General features: G+C 38.4%; 1 protein-coding gene across 4 annotated transcripts in view; it reads right to left on the reverse strand.

The window, feature by feature from the left end:
* arhgap36 (Rho GTPase activating protein 36) overlaps nucleotides 1-20726 on the reverse strand; it is a 215479-nt gene that overhangs the window by 82065 nt on the left and 112688 nt on the right. The gene's annotated exons all lie outside the window — the stretch shown is intronic.

Raw genomic sequence — 20726 nt, forward strand, 5'->3', positions numbered from 1 at the left:
TTTCCAGCATTTCTCTTTTGCCTTCAATAAAACATATTCATTGCTAACAATCTCAATTTCTCATTTGATTTTAGGAACAGGGAATTCCGTTAGAGCTTTGACATTTCTTGTTCTTGGCAACACTTGCCCTGGTACCTCGATATGTCCTAGGTATGTTATCCTTGCTTTTGTACATTCACTTTTGTCTAGATGTATCACCAAGTTTGCTAACTGCAATTTCTTAAATGTCTTCTAATTTCCTTTCATGCTGTTCCTACATGTTGTGATATGTAGTAACATCATCTGAGTAAACTACAGAGTTCAGTACTTCAGCCACCAATTAGTTCAGAAGTCTTTGGAATGTAGCTAGGTCATTTTTCTCAAACTCAAATGACATGATCTAATGTTTGGTATAATGCATTTAGTGTGAACTCTTTAACCCTTGGTGTTAATGGCACTTGTCAATACCCTTTCAACAGATTAGATTTAGCAAGAAATGAAGTACTGCAAATCTTATTAATAGGGTCTGCTAATCAAGGAATTGGGTATAAATTAGTAGTCATTTTTCCGTAATCTATACAGATTCCAGTTGATCGATTTGGTTCAGCAATCCACACTCTGGTTGAACACCAGCTGCTTTGACTACATTCAGTCAAGTGACTTACCAGCATGCATTGAATTTTTGTTTCGATCTGAGATTATGGTTTGTTAAGCCTAGAAAAGCAATGTTGTCTATCTGCATGAATCTCCGATATCTGTATCCTGTGTAAATAATGTACTAATTCCTGGTATTCTGTACAGATTTCCCTATACTTTCTAAATAGCATTATTAAATCCTCCTGCTGTTCTTCCTCGAAATATGAGAACAGGATCAACTTAAATAAACTAAACCCTGTAGCTTAATTTGGAGAATCTCTGGTAGCTCCTAGTAAGAAATCTAATCCTTTGTCCCAAACGTAAGAACTTTTATGATATTTAATCATGGTTTTGAATATCTGTTGGTATCTCTCCAAAGCTCCTTGTGTTTATGGATAACATGCATTTCACTTCAATTATTTTTCACCCAAACTGGTGATGTACTGAAAAAGTAAGTTAGAACCTTGATCAGATCGCATTTCAATTTGTAGGCCATAATGAATAATGACTATATTCTTTTCCATACTTCCTTAGCCTTAATGATTCTGGAAATTGGGTTGTCAAACCTATAATTGTAAGAATATATTGGTGGCCTGCTTTCCTTTGTGTAATGGTCCTATACAATCTATTAACTCTTGACTGGTTTTTCAAGAAGTGATGTGAGTATCAAAGATTCTGATTTAAAAACATGTTGAGATTTTTCTATTTCCTGACAGGTAAGGCACATTCTACAGAGTTGTACTTGTACATTCTTGACCACGTAAAATACTTGTTTGCCAATATTTGTGTTTCCATATTCCTATGTTTCTTGCCCAGGAATTTCATATGCCACTCAATTTTTCAATTATTAACACTATCTCATGAATGACCATCTATTCTTCCTCTGTAGGTCTGTGAGGGTGTCTCCACTTTCTCATCTTTTAATATAATAACACTCCTGAAATCCTTCAACCTCAGCTTCAGTGTGAACTGTCTGTTATGTCTGATTTTACTTCAGATCAACTTTATGAGCCACAATCCATGAAGCTATGCCAAACATTCCTTTTGAATTTTTTTTCATTCTTATCTAACTATTGCTTCTGGTATTAATTTGACCTCCCATGATGAACTTTGTCTAAGCCATTGCTCTGGTCACTACTCACAATGGAAAAACATCTGGAACCTCTACTTGCAACTTTTCCATCTACTTAGATTTTCAAAGATAATTACATTATTAAATTACGAGACATTTTGCAGTTTAAAGTTGATCCTATGTAATGTTAGTTTGCTGAAACTGACAACAATAAATCTTGCCTATCACAACAAATTGGATGAAGAGATTAAATAAAAAACAAAACCGCACATTTGATGGAATGAGGTAAAATCACTGAAACCTTCAGGTTTCGGAGCAGATTGGTCAGACTTCTTGTCAGACCTTCTGTTTTAGGAGAGGTTGCCAGTGGTGAAAATGGACCAAGCACAGACTGTTACTATCAGAGTTTGTGCCAATAAGACGCATAATTCTATTTCAACACAGAACTCATTAAACTTGGAACTGTTGCTGCTGTGGCTGCAGTCGAAGGTGAAGGAAGGAGATAGATTGGTCATCTATCAAAGAGGAGAATATCAGAAGGCAGATTGACCATGTGAACATCTGAATCTTGGGGAAATCAAACAACCAGGGCATAGTGTTGAATCACATATCAGAATTTGATTGGACTGTGCACGTGACACAATTGGCTGTTAATAAAGGAATAATTACTTGGGTACATGATTCCCAGAGTAAACCTTCAAACCAGATGCAGAGTAGGTATCTGGTCGAAGTAACCTTGCATTAGGTAGGGAAGAAGAGGGTTCTTAAACAGAGATTGGGTTGTTAAGAAGAGATAAAAGGAAATACTAATAATAACTCAGTGGTACAGAAGGAGTTGGGTATCCCAGTACATGAATCACAAAGCTGATATACAGTACTAATGATAAGAAAAACAAATGGATTGCTGGCTTGATTGCAAAGGGAATGGAACATAAAGATTAGCGAAATCTTATTACACTTGTAAAGACCTTACTGACACTACATCTAGAATACAGTTTAGAATTTTAGTCTCTTGATTTGAAAAAGGAATATAATTGGATTAAAATCAGTCCAGAGAAGATTCACCCAACTCACTCTTGGATGAAGGGTCTGTCTTATGAAGAAATATTAAACAGACTGGAATTATGCCATCTACAGTTTAGAGGAATGAAAGGTGATCCAATTGAAACATACAAGATCCTGAGGAGACTTGACAGGGTGAATAGCAGGATAATGTGTCCTCTTGTGATGAAACTAGAATTAAAGGATGCAGTTTGATAATAGGGGTCTTCCTTTTAAAGAAGGAGAAGTTTTCTTTACTCTCAGAGTTGATTAATCTGATTGATTTCTATTCACAGGAAATAATGAATGCTTGATTATTAAATATATTCAATGATGAGATCGATAGATTTGAGATGAACAGGACAGTCAAGGATTACAGGGAACAGACAGGAAGCTGAGAATGAGACTGCAAGCAGATAAGTTGTGATCATGTTGAAAAACAGAGCAGGGTCAAAAGAACCAAATAGCCAACTCCTGTTTCAAAGTCCTATTTTCCTGTATTGAAAATAACTTGCACCCATCCAATAGAATGAGATGAAGGAAGGTGAAAGCAGTGGTGCATCAATATAAACCAAATGGACTAAATGGTATATTGCTGTGTTGCAATCAAGTTATCTTCTATATTGTCTCATTGACCTTGTTATCCCTTTGGTTAAAATCACTGAAAACACAATCTCTGATGATTCCTAGAAATCACACTCTACCAAATTTCTTCTACCTATTCACTCCCACTTATTTCCATCCATGGAAAATTAACCTCTGTTTTCAGTCTCTTACCACAGCTCTTCCAATTTTCTAACTATCTAGCCTTTGGCCTATAAATTATCATTACCTTAATGTAGATACTGATTTGCTAACCAAAGTTTTACTCTCCAACATTTTTGATGGCAATTAAAATCTTGAAATTCTCTCACTGTTGATGCATCTCCTGATATAAGTCTCCAATTTTCACAGAATCACAGAGTTGGTACAGCACAGAAAAGAGTCACTGGGGCTGTCATGTCTGCACCAACTCTTCAAATGAGCAATTCACTGAACACCATTTATGACGCCTAACTGACCTCTTGTCAGTTTTATTTCTTTTGCCAATTAGTTTGATTCTAATTTATTTGGCTTAGATTCAGTTTTTTTTTTCAAACATTCTTTCATAGGATCAGGGTGTAGCATTTGTTGTCCATATGTAACTTCTCGTGAACTGAATAACTTAATAGTCCATTTTATAGGTATTTCAGAGTCAACTGTGTGTCTGGTTTCAGATGTAGGCCAGAATGGTTGAAGGTAATATTTTTCCTTCTCTAAAGAATACTAATAAACCAAATGGGTATTTTAAATTAATCAGTAATGGTTTCATGATCACCAATACTAGCTTTCAATTCCAGATATTTTCTTAGTTGAAATTTAATTCCTTCAGTTTTTCTGGTAGGAACCCATGGTCTCAGATAAAGTTTGTCATCCTCTAGATTATCAGGAAAATTATCACAATATCACAATCCCTTCCTCCCTACTCCATTAAAGTTGGCTTTCCCCTAGTTAGTTATTCTTACTCTAGATGTTTCTTTTTATTTTTCTGAGCAAATTAATCCTTAGAATATAACAATCACTGTCCCCTGTATGATATCCTACTGATATTTAATCCATTTGGCCCAGATCATTCCCAAGAAACAGCACTTGCCATGTGTCCTCTCTTGTTGACTTGGAAACACACTGCTACAGAAAATTGTCTGGAACACAATCGCTTAACCTCTATGTCTTTTACAGTTCTACTCTGCTAGTTTATACTAAGACTATTAAAGTTGCCCATTTTAACTACTCTATAATTCTTACACGTGACAGATTTTCCTTGCAAATTTATAGAGGAAAGAATATGCAAGGAAATTACAGAGCGTTGCTGATTTACACATCTTTTCCAGACAATTAATCATCCTTCACTAAATCTGGTGAGACAACATAGTGTTGAGTGCTGATCTCAAGTGCTAAAGCTGCCTGATATGCAAAGATTATCCAGGAATGCAATAATAATGCCAAACTGCTCTTCTCACTGTAAGCCTTCCACCCTTTCCTACTTCTTCTGTTCTCACCTTCACCAATCATTGCAAGGAGTTCATGAACTCTTCTTACAAAGATAAAGACCATTGTTCAGCTGTCTCTGCTGCTCTCCTCCCTTCTTAGATCACTGGGTCTCAGTGTTCTTTCTTGCAGAGCTAAATTTGCATTTTTCTCAAGTTCCTTTCCTGATTCTCTTATGCTCTCAATGAGCTCTTCTTATCAAATTGAGACCCAACTCTTCCACTCTAGAACCTATTAGCATTAAATTGCCAATTGCTTAACTCCCCTTTCATGCTCCAATATTAGGTTATATTATTAACTTCTGTCTCATCAGATATTATTCTCCTCTCCTTAAAATCTGCTTTCATCCCTCTGCTCAAAAAGTCTCGATCTCTTGGTTTTGATAAACTAACACTCCATCTCCCTTCTTTCCTGGGGCTTCATGTTTGAGTCCCACCTAACACTGAAGTATTCCTTATTAAATCAAAACAATATCCTTTCTGGCTGTGGAAACAGCAATGTATCTCTCCTAGTCCTTCTCAACAAGACTGCATCCTTTGACATACTGAAAACTATGTTCTCTTCTAATACCTCTCCACTGTCACCCAGTTGGTAGGGTAGCATTACTCTGTGCATTCTTATCTATCCAGTGATAGCCAGAGAATTAACCTGCTATGAATTCTCTTCCCACTCCTGTACCACTAACACCAGTATCCTCAAAAATCTATCCTTGGATCTGTTGTAATCTCATTTCCATTCTGATGTCACCTGAAAACACTACTATTTTTCATAAAAGTTATGATATCAAACTCGGTCTCATCAATTCTTTCATGAGCCCTTCACTATATCTAAACTGTAATGTTATTTGCCTGAAACTCAGGACAAGGTGAGCAGAAATTAACTTTTTGTCAGTGCAGACGTGATGGGCTGAAAGGGCTTATTCTGTGTTGCAGATTCTATGAAAGATAGAAGTTGTTTACTTAAGTACCCACCACAGACTGCACTCCTTCTCCGGCAACTGTCTAAAATTGAACCATACTGTTTGCCATTTTGGAGCTATATTCAAACTCAAGGGTCTGTTTCCATGCTGTACATCTCTGTGACTCTATGACTCTATGAATATAGTGTCTTTTCTTGTTTAATAAAGCTTGTATAAAGCACTTTGGACATGTTATTATTTTAAAAGATACCACATAAACACAAGTTGTTGTTGTAAATTCTATCATATAATCATATTGTTCTAATCATGATTAAAACAGCACTTGAATGGTACACTGCATGGAAACAAATAAGACAGTCATTCACTCAAGTTGAAAACAGACCAACATTAAGCACAGAGCTTGCATATTATATTTTATATCTCAACACATCTTTCCATTCATGATGAGGTACATTTGGGCACATCTTAAATTGCTGTCAGTCACTACCATTGATGAGGATTATAATGTAATAGCGTCATGAAACAAAGTCAGAATAGAAGCAGCAGTGATCAAACATGAGTACATAGCTGCACAGTTAACACTGTATGTATATCATCTTATCTATTAGTAAATAATTCACTTTCTTTTTATGAATGGTCAGCCCAGATATTTTATGTTGTGGTCAACACAGGTTCAGCAATGGCATGTCCACCAGTGAGTAGTCATCTGTCCTTAGTCATCAACCATGGTATCAGAATAATAAGGACCACTGTCTAAAGGGAGCATCAATGAAAACCCCATCTAAGACAAGGAGAAGACCACCTAATTCTGCAATGCTGATCATCAGTCAACAGGATCTTTGACGCAGCTGGAGCGGAATATGTATACCCATTTCGTACTTCACAAACTTTATCATGCAATCAACATGCAATTCCTTTTTGGCAGAAGCACATCATGCATTACTTGAGAAAACAGGAAAATGAAAGCTACCCATGAGAGATATGCAGGTAATAAATAATCTGACATGAACTTTGGGCAAAAGTTTGGTAATAACAGTTAACTGATCTCAACTGGAATTCTGCATAAATTGTCAGCATATTTGTCAGCATATTTACAGAATTAAATTTATATCAACAAGGAACTCCAAGTAGCATGACACTGTAACAAAGCAAAACACAGTCAGAAAAACTGAGTAATTGTCATGAAAATAGAGCACAGTGTAACAAGCAACACCAGTCTGAACCAGCCCTCTGAAAACATAGAACAGTTTAAAGCCAAGACTGTCATTGTTAAGTGAGGATGAATGCACAAACTGCCAAGGCATTTCATAAATTTAGAAATCTATGGCTTTGTAATATGTTTATTTAGATACAATGTTATGTTAAACTTATGCTTGCATAAATAATTAGATTTTCTAATGATAAGTCTCCAGATTGAAGAAAAGGAGAATTGGGATAGGTTGTACATGTCCCTTTGAGGATTGTGTACCTTACAATGCTGTCAGTTACTACCATCAAGACAATTTTATTTGTTCATGAGATATGGGTATAAGTGGCTGGGCCAGCAATTATTACCCATCACTAATTGCCTACAGAAGGTGATGATGAGATGTTTCCTTAAACTGTTGCATTTCTTGACATGTAGAGGTACCATAGTACTGTTGGGAAGGAGCTCCTGTATTTTGAACTAACGACAATAAAAAAAAGCAATGTCATTTTTTAAACTTGATTTGATTTGAATTATTCCAGTCACATGTACCTAAATACAGTAAACAGCTTTGTTTTGCAAGCAGTACAGGCAGATCATAGCAAACAGGGACATGCAGATCATAGAGTTTTTGGACAGAGCTGCACAGGAGGTGCACAAAGCAAGATCAACATTATTTGAAGTTAGAGAGGTCCATTAAGTAGTCTAATAACAGCAGGGAATCTGTTCTTGAACCTATTGGTGTGTGTTCAAGCTTCTGTATCTTCTGCCTGATGAAAGAGGTTGTAGGAGAGCATTACTGGGATGGGAGGTGTTTTTGCAGATGTTGGCAGTCTTTTCAGAACAATGAGAAGTGTAGATGGAGGCCATGGACGGGAGGTTGGCTTCCATGATGGTCTGGGCTGCACATACAGCTTTCTGTAGTTTCTTACAGTCCTGGGCAGAGCAATTGCCATACCAAGCCATTATGTATCTGGATAAAACGCTTTCTATGGTGCATTTGTAGAAGTTGTTGAGGGTCCTTATGGACATGCTGAATTTGCTTAGCCACCTGAGGAGGAAGAGGCATTGCTGTGCCGTCTTGACTGTCACATCTACGTGGAAGGTTCCAGACAGATGTTTGGTTATCATCACTCCTAGGAACTTAATGCTCTTGACCCTCTTCACCACAGCTCCCTTGGTGTAGATATAGGCATGTCCAGTAAGTTATGTAGATGGTTCATGTTCTCACAAATCTGCTGGCTTATCCTTCTAAGTGGTACAAGTGACAGGTTTGGAAGGTAATGAAAAAACCTGAGGTACTGCAGTGCATTTTGAAGATGTAGCATGGTGCTGCCACTTTGTGGGGGTGAAGGGAGTGAATGTTAAGGGATTAAAGCATACTCAGTTACAGGACTGCTTTGTTCTGGATATTGTCAAATTTCTTACATGTTCTTGGAGCTGCATCCTTCAGGAAAGTGGTCATTATTCCATCATAGTTCTGACTTGTGGCTTGCAAATAGGGGACAGGCCACTGGGGAAACAAAAGATGAGTTAATCACCATAGAATTCCTGTATATGGAATTCTCTTGTAGTCACAGTATTTATAGTTCAGGTTCATGCCACTTTCTGGTCAATGGTAACCTCCAAGTCATTGATGGTGGGACATTCATTGACAGTAATGCCACTGAATGCCAAGTGGTGATGTCTAGATTCCATCAGGATGGTTATTAGCTGACACTTGTGTAGTAATGAATGTTACTTGACACTTATCGACTCAAACCTGGATGTCGTTCAGGTCTTGCTGCATATGGACATGAATTTCTTCAGTTTCTAAGGAGTTGTGGATATGCTGAACATTGTGCAATTATCAGCAAACATCCCCACTTCTGACCTTATGCTGGAAGGAAGGTCATTGATGAAGCAGCTAAAAAGATGGTTGACCCTAGGATATGACCCCAAGGAGCTCCTGCAGTGGTCTCAGATAGTCGATCTCCAACAACCATAATCTTCTTTCTTTGTTCAAGGTATGACTTAAACAGCTGTATTTTACCCCAATTTGCATTGACTCTGGTTTTATTTGGACTTCTTGATGCCAAACTCAGTCAAATGTACCCCTGATATCAAGGGTAGTCACCTTGATGGTAATTCTGGAGTTCAGCTCTTTTGTCCATGTGTGGACCAAGATTATAATGAGGTCAGGAGCTGAAAAGTCCTGATAGAACACAAACTAAGCATCAGTGAAAAGGTTATTCCTTTCCTGACTTTGCAAGGGCTGCTTGAAAGCATTTATGAAAACTCCTTCCACCACTTTGCTGATGCTCAAGATTAGGCTAAAAGGGACATTTGGCTGGTTGGATTTGTCCTGACTTTTATGGCCAATACTTAACCTTGAAAATTTTCCACATTGCCAGGTGGATGCCAGTGTTGAACTGGAACAGCCAGGCTAGGGGTGCAGCTATTCTAAAGCACAAGTTCGTGGTACCATTGCTGAAATGTTAGATCATAAGACTTGGAGCAGAAGTAAACCCTTCAGACCATCGAGTTTGCTCTGTCTTTTAATGTGACTATGTCTGATCTACTAATTCCCAACTCTGCTTTGCTGCTTTTCCTCCATAACCCTTGATTTTGTTACCAGTTAAAAATCCAGCCATCTCAGCCTTAAATATATGTAAAAATCCAGCCGCTATGGGTCCCCTTATTTTGTACCTCTCTCTTTGAAATAAAGGCCAAAATTCAATTTGTCTTTCTTATTTTCTTCTGAACTTAGACACTAGCTGTTATGATTTATGTAAATCCCTCTGCTCTGTAGCTTTCTGTAATGTTTCTCCATTTAAATAATATTCAGCTCCTCTATTTGTCTTGCCAAATTGTGTAATCTTACATTTCCTTACATTGTATTTCATCTACCAAGCTTTTTGACATTTGTTTAACCCATCTATATCCCTCCACAGACTGTGTCATGCTCACCATTTGTCTTTCCATCTATTTTTGTGTCATCCACAAACTTAGCTATAGCACAATTGTTTTCCTCAAGGTGATGAATATATATTGCCAATAAGTTGTGACCCCAGCACTGATCACTGTAGCACTCCACCAGTTACAAATTCACATCCTGAATAGACTTTCCCTTACCCCAGCTCTATCATCTATTAGTTAGACAATTCTCTATCCATGTAAATATACTACCTCTGACACCATGAGTTCTTGTCTTATTAAGTAACCTATGTGTGGTACCTTATTAAGAACCCTCTGAAAATATAAATACATTACATCCATGAATTTTGATAGGCCCGTTGCCATTGTAGTATCAAATGCATTCAACTTTTCTTGATGTCACATGGAGTCAGTTGATTTGGCTGAAGACTAGCCTCTATGATGCTGGAGATTTTGGGAGGTAGCCAAGATGGATCATCCACTTCGTACATTAGCAAAAAATGGATGCAAAGCTTCAACCATGTCTTTTGCACTGATGTACAGAGCTCTCCCATTGTGGAAGATGGAGATTCTTATGCATCTTCCTCATCCTGTTAGATACTCACCACCATTCACAGCTGCTTGTGTGGAATTTTCAAGCTTAAATCTGAATGATCATTTGTGCAATGAATTGGTTCTGTTCATGTCATGCTGCTTCTGCTATTAGGCACACAAATCATTCCTGTCATCTGTGTTGTAGCTTTACCAAGATGACAGTTCAAAGATACGCCTGGTAGTCCTGCCATGCCCTTGTGCACCCTTCATTGAATCAGAGGTGATTTCCTGGCCTGAAGGTAATGACAAAGTCGGGGATATTTCAGGTCATCTTTCAGGTTATTGATTTGTACTATTGATGCTGGCTTAAAGAACCTCAAAATGCCCAATTTTAAGTTGCTTGCTTTGTTCCAGGTTTTTCCATTTCGCCTGGAGGTGGTGCAACAATACACAATGGAGGGTATCCTCAATGTGAAGATGGCCTGTTGTCTCCAAAAGGATTTTGCAGTGGTCATTCACATCATCCTCATTTGAGGAGCAGGAAAATCGACGTTTCAGGCCGGAAAAGTCGATTTTCCTGCTCTGCGGATGCTGCCTGACCTGCTGTTCTTTTCTAGCACCACTCTAATCTAGACTCTGATTTCCAGCACATGCAGTCCTCCCTTTTGCCGATTCACATCATCCTTGTCATGGAAAGATTCATCATGATAGTTAAATAGTGACGATGAGTTCAATTAAGTTTTTCTCTTGCTTGTTCCCTCTTGGTTGCCACACTCTAGCAACTATATCCTTTAGGATTCAGCAGCTTGGTCAGTTGTGGATCTACTAGGCTATTCTTAGTGATGGATGTGGAGTTCCCCACCAAGATTACCTTTAGTGCCTTTGTCACCTTCAATTCTCCAAATGCTGTTCAACATCGGATAGTACGATTTGTTAGTAGAGACCGTGCAGGGGTATGGTGAGGCCTTAAGTGATAATCAGCAGCAGGTTTCCTTCCCCATTTTACTGCCAACCACAACTTTGCCTCAGAATACTAAAGGCATAAGGTGCTACCTAGAACTGAATCAAATGATTTTTGCAATTGATCTCCATTGGAGTAAAAAGGAATTGGTTGGCCACTTGGTGCTTGAAACAACAACCCTCTGAGACAAAGCAAAACTGCCACAGCTGAACTAAGTTGGCATTCGTGGGTTTTAACATATGTATCAAGCTGATACAACAAAATAAACAGGTATTTCATACTAAAGGTTCAAAATATTATCACACTGTACTACAGATGCTGAAGATCCGAACTCAAAATACAAATGCTCCGGAAACTCAGCATGTCTGGCAGCATCTGGAGAGACAGAACATCATGTCCAATATGACCTTTCTTCAGAACCTGTATTTAGACCAGCAAAGAATTGTAAAACTTTAGTAGTTCAGATCCCAGATGACATTACTGCTGGATAAGTCAGGTGCCAGACTGAAATCTAGTTTGATGGGCAACTTTTAAAATTCTAACTTAAACTAGTTGCCTATCATTGAAATAAAAGCCCATTTGCTGCAGATTTGATGTTTATAATGAAACAGATGTTTATTACAAACAAGAAATGAGGATAAAATTGAATAAACCAAGCTATTTACTATAAGCAAGATTCCAAAACACACGATAAAAGGAAGATCCCATCTTTGCAAAATCCATCAATTTATGTACTCAAATATCAGAGAGTTCCTTTTACTCTTACATGTAAATATTTTACATAACTTTTTTTTCAGTTCTCAGGATTAAGAGTTTGGTAATCTTTTTCTTGATTATTCACACAATCGAGCAAGACTCTTCGGCTTCAATAAATTATAATTCATTGTAATAATTAATAATTATTAAACTTCCTCATATACAAAGATTAAAAACAGTTCAGAATCGAAACTGAAATGAATGATATTAATACAAGGTTAAGGCTCACATTTGACATCACAGATGAAACATGATTTCTAAGTCAGCAACTCTCTAAGATATACTGAGATAAGATTTCAAACTAATTCAGGAATTCTGTTGCATTAATTATCCAGACTTACCCCTCGACAGAGGTTAACTTAAATATACCCTAGGTGCAGAATGGGAGAGCAGACAAAATATCAAGCATAACTCAGACATAATAAGTGGCTTGAAAGCTTCTTTTTGGTTACTCATGAGGCCTGACTCCATAGCAATAAGGTTTATTTGTCCAGGACGCCATTAAAACATTCTCTTTAGGGAGAGGGGAGAAATAACACCTTGCATGTCTAAAGTATGAGAGTGTCAGCTGTGACTCAGTGGGTAGTACTCTCACCTTTGAATCACAATGTTCTGAGTTCAAGTTCCACACCAGGACTTCAGCAAAAATCCATGCTGACAGTTCAGCACAAATGTGCACTGTTGGAAGTGTTAGCTTTCAGAGAAGACATTAAACCTCGATTCCATTTATCTGCTCAAATGAATTATCACAGCTCACTGGTGTAGTGCTTCAGAAATTAAACCCCACAATTCCCAGAGTCATCCCAAAACAAAGAACAATAGAGCACAGGAACAGGCCCTCCAAGCCTGCGCTGACACATTTTGCCCTTCCATATTAAAACTGTCTCCACTTACAGGATCCATATCCCTCTATTATCTTCTTATTTATGTATTTGTCTCGGTGATTCTTGAATGCTGCTATTGTGTCTGTTTCCACCACCTACTCTGGCAGTGTGTTCCAGGCACTCATTCCCTTTTGTGTGAAAACCTTGCCATGCACATCTCCTTTAAGCATCCCCCTCACTCCTTGAGCCTGTGTCCTTTAGCAACAGACCTCTCCACCCCGGGGACAACCCCATATTTTCCACTCTATCCATGCCATTCACAATCTTATAAACTTCTATCAGGTCAACCCTCAACTTCTCCCGTTCCAGTGAAGACAAACAAGTCTATCTAACCTTGCTTTGCAACTGAAATCCCCCATACTAGGTGGCATCCTGGTAAACCTTTTCTGTTCCCTTTCCAAAGCAGCCACATCCTTCTGGCAATGTGGTGACCAGAACTGTATGCAATATTCCAAGTGTGGTCTAATTGAAGTTCTATAAAGCTGTAGCATTATTTTCTATCCTTATGTTCAATGCCCCTTTCAATGAAGGCAAACACGCCATAGGCCTTTTTAACTACCTTATCTACCTGCGCTGTCATCTTCAGTATCTGTGGGCCTGCACACCCCGATCCGTCTACATATCAATATTCCTAAGGGTTTCGCCATTTACTGTATAATTTCCACCTGTACTTGAGACCTTCCAAAATGTATCACCTCATATTTGACTGAATTAAACTCCAACTGCCATTTTTCTGCCAACTGATCTATATTCTGCTATATCCTCTGACAATCCTCCTCACTATCCACAACTCCACAATCTTTGTATCATCTACAAACTTACTAATTAGACCAGCTATGTTTTCTTCCAAATCATTTAGCAGAGGTCCCAGCACTGATCCCTGTGGAACATCATTAGTCATAGTCCTCCAGTCCAAATAGTATCCTTCCACAGCTACCCTCTGTGTGCTATGACTAAGCCAGTTCTGTATCCATCTTGCCAGCTCATCCCTGATACTATTTGACCTCATTTGGTCCTATAAGGGACCCTGTTTTACTGAAATCTATGTAGAGAACATCAACTGCTTTTCCCTCAACAATCGTCTTCGTCACCTCCTCAAAAGTCTTGATCAAGTTAGTGAAGCATGACCTCCTCTGTACAAAACCAGGCTGTTTATCGCTAATCAGTCTATTTGCTTCTAAATGCGTATCGATCTTGTCCCTGAGAATCTTTTCCAATAATTTCCCGACCATTGACGTGAGACTCACAGGCTTGTAATTTCCGAATTATCCCTGCTACACTTCTTAAACAATGGGACGACATTGTCTATTCTCTTGTCCTTGCATCTGTGACCAAACAGGATACAAAGATACTTGTCAATTCTCCAGCAACTTACTCTCTTGCCTGCCTCAATATTCTGGAATGGATCCAATCAGGACCTAAGGACTTATCTATTTTAATACTTGTTAAGATACAAAACACCTCTTCCTTTTTAATTGCAACTTGGCATAGAAATTCGACACTTCCTTCCCAGAGGTCATCCTCCACCAATTCCTTCTCTTTGGTGAATGTCGACACAAAGCACTCACTTAGGACCACACCTACTTCTTCTGGCTGCACACATATATTCCCTTCTTTTGTTCCTTGAGTGGGTCGACCCTTTCTCTCGCTATCCTCTTGCTTTTTATGTATGAAAAGCCTTGGGAGTATCCTTAATCCTGTTTGCTAATGATTTTGTGACCCCCTTTTAGCCATTCTAATTCCTTGCTTAAGGTCTTTCCTACTTCCCTAATATACATTAAAGACTGTGTCAGTTTCTATCCTCCTTGACCTTACATATGCTTCCTTCTTCTTTTTGATCAAGGTCATAACGTCCCTGGCCATTCAACTTCATGTAACTTGCCATACCTATCTTTAATTCTAACAGGAATGCTTTGTTCCCGAACTCTTTTGAACTGTCATTTGAAATACTCTTGCTTGTTTGATATGGATTTACACTCAAACAGCCTCCTCCAATCAACACTCTCAAAGATATTATAACAGTATGTAAATTTCCTTAATTAGCCTACCTATATCACTTCACCTGACAAAGGAGCAGTGCTCTGAAAGCTTGTGACTTCAAACAAACCTGTTCAACTATAACCTGTAACTTCTGACCATGTCCACCCAGTCCATCACTGGCACCCCCACATCATACCTATATTTTGGACCAAGTTAACAGAAAATATAGACCAGGTTTCTGAACTTAACAAGAGTACAATACAAAGAGTTACAACTGAATAGATTATAATACAGTTTAACAATAATGAACCATTGACATATAATTCAACTAGATAAATCTAACTCCTAAATTATTTTTTTAAAATATTTAAATCTCTGCCTACTTTTGCAAACAGACAAACATTGATATTATGGGTAGAGAGAAAAACTGGAAAGTCGAGATTGTGGTGCTGGAAAAGCACAGCAGGTCAGGCAACATCCGAGGAGCAGGAAAATCAACGTTTTGGGCAAAAGCCCTTCATCAGGAATCAATTCTGTCGATTTTCCTGCTCCTTGGATGCTGCCTGACCTGCTGTGCTTTTGCAGCACCACACTCTCGACTCTAATCTCCAGCATCTGCAGTCCTCACTTTTGCCTAGAAAATGTGGGAAGGCAATTCAATGGTCACTGAACACAGATGATCACGCCAAATCTGGCTAATCCACTACCTCTCTTTTCCAGGTGCTTTTACTTGCTTACGGGAGGCACAGTGCAACTAGCATTCACAAATTCTCTGACTTATTAGTTAAAAACAATAGTTTATAGAAAATGGGGAGAGAAAACAAACTGGCTTTCTTTAAGCTCTAGATTTTTTTCTCTGCAAGGAGAGACATACAGTACTTCCCTTTTCAGAGATCCAGAGGCATAAGACTCTATCTTTCACACCCACATACTGTTCAGATACCTGGGAGCTAATCAGATAGTTTTAGGCAAACAGAAAGCCTTTGTCATCATAACTGGCCACCACTCCCCCTATTAATCAGCTTTTTGTTTCCAGTCTGCAACTTGGCTGTTGTGTTTTCAACATTACAATAATGAATACACTTTAAGAAAATGTAATTAGTTGCAAAGCACTTTGATTTATTTAGTAGTTGTGAAAAAGCTGTGCAAATGCGTTATTTCAGAAAAGTACAAATAGAAGGTCAAGGTAAATAGATAAATCTACAGGAAGCCTGTGCTGGCAAAGCACAGCCTCCTGTTACGCCCAATAATTTGAACAGATGTAAATCTGTTCAGAATTATACTGGGTAGTAAATTTAATAACCCACACATTTTAGGTTCAAGTTCCACTATAATAAATTCTGAAACCACGTTCAAGTCCAGGAGCATATAAACATATGGTATTACCACAGCTGCAAAATTCATATGAATTAGGCATGTATCTCAAAATTACTCCTGCCTGCCCTACAATTGATCACATGCCTGATTGTGTGTAAGCACAAACATGTCTGAGTAGGCCATAGGACCCCTCTTACCTCTACCACTATTGTACAGAATCAAAACTGACTTCAACCTTAACTTCACTTTGTCTTCCAATCTCCCTATATGAAATTCTGGGAACAGAATTTCAAGATTCACAACCCCCTGTTGCAGTGATTTCCCTTATTTTAGATATAGCCCTCCTTGGGTATGGATAACAAAACATTGTATATCAAGTAGAATTTTCATAAAGCCCTGTACAATCATTGTGAGGCTCCGTTATTCTGGTACTCAACGCCCTTGAAATAGAGAACAACTTACCATTTATCCTCCTAAATGTTTGTTGTACCTACATATTAATTTTGTGGGATAGAAATTGATTCACACCTTTTTTATGGTAGGGTGAGAGGGGGGATAACTTTCACCCTGTATCCACTGCTGTAAAATCAGCAATAAATACTAGCAGCAACTGAAGTAGCAGTCAGCATGCAACACTCCATCCACTGAGCCCAATAAATGAGATAGCGCTGCAACTCATGAAAACAATAGTGATAGAATACACTGCTGAGATAATTAAGAGGAACAGTATATAACTGCCCTTTTGCTCTTTTCAATTTCCTCCTTCCTTCATTCTATTACCTGGCCTGAATTAAAAGCTGCTGTTGGCGTAATCTGATTCCTATCTACCTCCTCACTCTCACCCTAACCATCATTTCCTGATTTTCTGTTTTTAGATATCCAGAAACTTTCACTTAGCTGGTTACAGTGGGCCAGGACATATTAAGAAAGCAGCCCCACACACGCACGGACGAGAGGCCATAATTTGCTGCAACATTCACAGCCCCCAGCTCAGACATTGCTCCAACACGCATCTGATGCATACTGAGTAAAGACCTGAACATGGTGAGTGATTGGCATGTATGAATTGCAGCCAAGGTTTTTGGGAAAGAAGATGTTATGATGATGTCTCTCAGATGGATGCGACAATGAAGAGCGACATGGCTGTCTGAGAAAGTAACTTAATTCAAAAAGGCATCTGACAAAAGCTATTTTGACTAATATGTCTCTTCCCTATCTCATGTTCCTCATCTTCTTCCTCATGAGATGGTCTTTAAGTCCTGGCAGCCATGATAATGCCTCAATAATAGTGACTGCAGGAGACCACAATGAACTTTGAAATCTCCTCCAGATAGTATTGCAGAGCTGCTGCCTAAGCAGGCAAGTTACAGACTTGTTATTTACAGGTGGCTGCTGCTAGAATAGCATGCATTCACTGACATAATCTTCCAGGCATAGTCAGACATATCACACATTCTACTTATGGAACAGCTCTCTTATCATTTTTGTGTGTCTTCTCACTATCATGGCAGAAATATGAAGCTCAAAGGCACTTGCATGCAGTTGGTCTTCTTGCCAACCTTCTTAAATGACTTTTAGAACCCATGTGTGCTACATCTACTAGTTCCTTTGCCTGTACTATTAGGTACATGCTCAAAATTAGTCAAACCGAATTTTCTTTTTGTAAAACCATTATAACATTCCTGTTGACTAGTGTTAGGCTAACAGGCCTGCAGTTCAATGTGTTCTCACCCTTCCAGTCTTGAATAGTGGTGCTACATTTGATAATTTCCTATCCACTGGAGTATAGGAAGATAATATTTTAGATACGCACCCCTACCTAATGCTCCTCCCTTCCCAACACAACCTTATTTTGGTACATGACTGTTTTTTTTCTTGTTCTTTAAGCCAATATGCCCCGTGCACATCAATACTGATCTGGCATATTGCAGACTATGGTTGTCCATGTGTAAACTGTCCCTGAGACAGTTTGCACCTTATTGCTAAATAATCTTCTTCAATTCCTCATATATTGGAACATTTCTTTATTTGCATACGTACACAGCAGAATATCAAATACAATTTTTTAGTCAGAGATCTCTCTTTTCACACGCTCACTCTAGACTAGTGTCTTCTCTCTGACTAATGTCAGGTCATATGATCAGCTCCATCATCATGATTTAACAAATCTCATTCTATGATAATTACCTTTTATATGGCATTTTAATGTCTATAATGTAATGTTCTGCAGCAGCTATGTAACATGCCTTTAAGGGACAAGCTTATCCTCACCATAGTATCATGGCATATGGCCTAAAGGTATAAAGGTCTCAGACTCCATCTTACTGAGCCCAGTTCTCTTGCAGTATGACACACTGAAGGAAGTGAGCTACATCTTTCAAATTGCTTTGCTTGAACCTAGACAAAAGTATGGAGACAAATACTGGGAGCTTTAATAAATGTTTACTGATTTGTTTAGTGCTATGTGACCCACCTCTCATATTTGTGTGTTATGAGTGCTATCATAAGAATCACAGCCTGATAATTGCACCTTATCAGCTACCATGCCTCTCTATCACATTATGTCTTTTGAAGACCCAAAATATACTACATCCATCCATTCTGTTTTTTCACCTGACTGGTTACATTCTTAAAAAGCATCTAATAGACTTGACAAACACAATTTTCCACTCATTTTGACTCTTCATAATCATATTATGATTTTCTAAGTGCACTGTTACCACTTCCTTAATGCTAAGTGCTTTCACAACTCTCAACGTTAATGAGAACAAATTCATTATTTCTATTTGTGCCATTAATTTGTCTATCATGTTACACATGCTTTATGCACTAAATTGATGCTTCTTTACTTTAAAATTGCTACTATGTGTTGATACAAAGTCTTAGAAGTAGACTAACAATTTTTTTGAAGCATGGAAACAGCTCATTAATTTTTTAGCTTAATTAGCTACAAGTGGTTAATAAGTGAGTGCTCACTAGTGTCATCATGTTGGAATCGAATGTTTATTGGGTAATAAGTGGTAAGACTGAACTTTTCCAAGGCAAAAACATATACCTTACACTTCACAACCTTCCATCACCCCTACAGCACTTGATTGGCTGGTGTGTAATCAGGTAGGTAGTGAGGGTGCATATCTTGTTGCACATCTTACATATGGTAAACTGATTAGCAAGGTTAGATCACATGGAACACAGGCAGATCTAGCCATTTGGATACAGAACTGGCTTGAGGTAGAAGACAGAGGGTGGTGGTGGAGAGTTGTTTTTCAGACTGGAGTCCTGTGACCACTGGTGTACCACAAGGATCAGTGTTGGGTCCACTGCTTTTTATCATTTACATAAATGATTTGGATGTGAAACATTAGGAGGTTTGGTTAGTAAGTTTGCAGATGCCACCAAAATTGAAGGAGTAGTGGATAGCAAAGAAGATTACCTCAGAGTACAGTGGAACCTTGATCAGATAGACTGGTGAGCAGAGGAGTGGCAGATGGAGTTTAATTTAGATAGGCAAATTTTAGAAAGGCAAATTAGGACAGGACTTATACATTTAATGGTAAGGTCCTAGGGAGTGTTGCTCAACAGAGAGCTTGGAGTGCAAACTCAGTTCCTTGAAAGTTGAGTCCCAGGTAGACAAGATAGTAAAGAAAGCGTTTGGTATGCTTGCCTTTATTGGTCAGTGCATTGAGTATAGTTTTTGCTAATTTAAAAAATATAGATGTGGCAACAGCCTGTTCCAATTATGCCAGTTAGATTATTGAGTTGTCATCTCCAATTTCTATTTTCATTAATGAGAAAATAAACCCAACTCCTGGGCTCTATGCCGAAATATTTCTACTTATAGCTCAGCAGCTGGTCTCCAGCAATCCCTTTCCTCTAATTGTTTTAGCCTATTTTTCCCTGTCGTAACATGTTTTTCCTTAAGCTTTCACTACATGTGACAAATCTCATTAAAATACATGTCATTACTTGTTATGGTCCTCATTAAAAAACATAACAAAAGTGTAGCCTTGTACTCCCATCCCTGACAGAAGGATGGGGCAGAAGGATGTTGAGGCCAAGTCATTGAGTGAATTTAATACTGAGATAGATAGGTTCTTGATTGCTAAAGGGATCAAGGGATATGGAGAGAATGCTGGAGAATGGGGGGTGTTGGTTTATGCAAAGCTATAGTCTCACTAGCACTGGTACTTTACTCAAGGAAGGACAGAAAACTTACATCAGATTCCCCACTCTTCTTCATAAGTTGTTGCTTTTAGTTCTGTACTTTTAGGTTTCCAACACTGATTGAAAACAATGCAGGCAATTCCAGACACAAATCTTAAATGCACTACTGCCTCACTCTCACGGTTCCACTCCTTTGATCACCTTGACCAAGCAGCCACACCTCCCTATGCAAACATAAAAGGTGAATAGGCTATTATTTTCCTGATTGAATGATTTTCCACTGTCAACCAGGAATTCCTTTTCCATCTGCAATG

This window comes from Chiloscyllium plagiosum, chromosome 15 (assembly GCF_004010195.1).
Source record: "Chiloscyllium plagiosum isolate BGI_BamShark_2017 chromosome 15, ASM401019v2, whole genome shotgun sequence".
NCBI lineage: Eukaryota > Metazoa > Chordata > Chondrichthyes > Orectolobiformes > Hemiscylliidae > Chiloscyllium > Chiloscyllium plagiosum.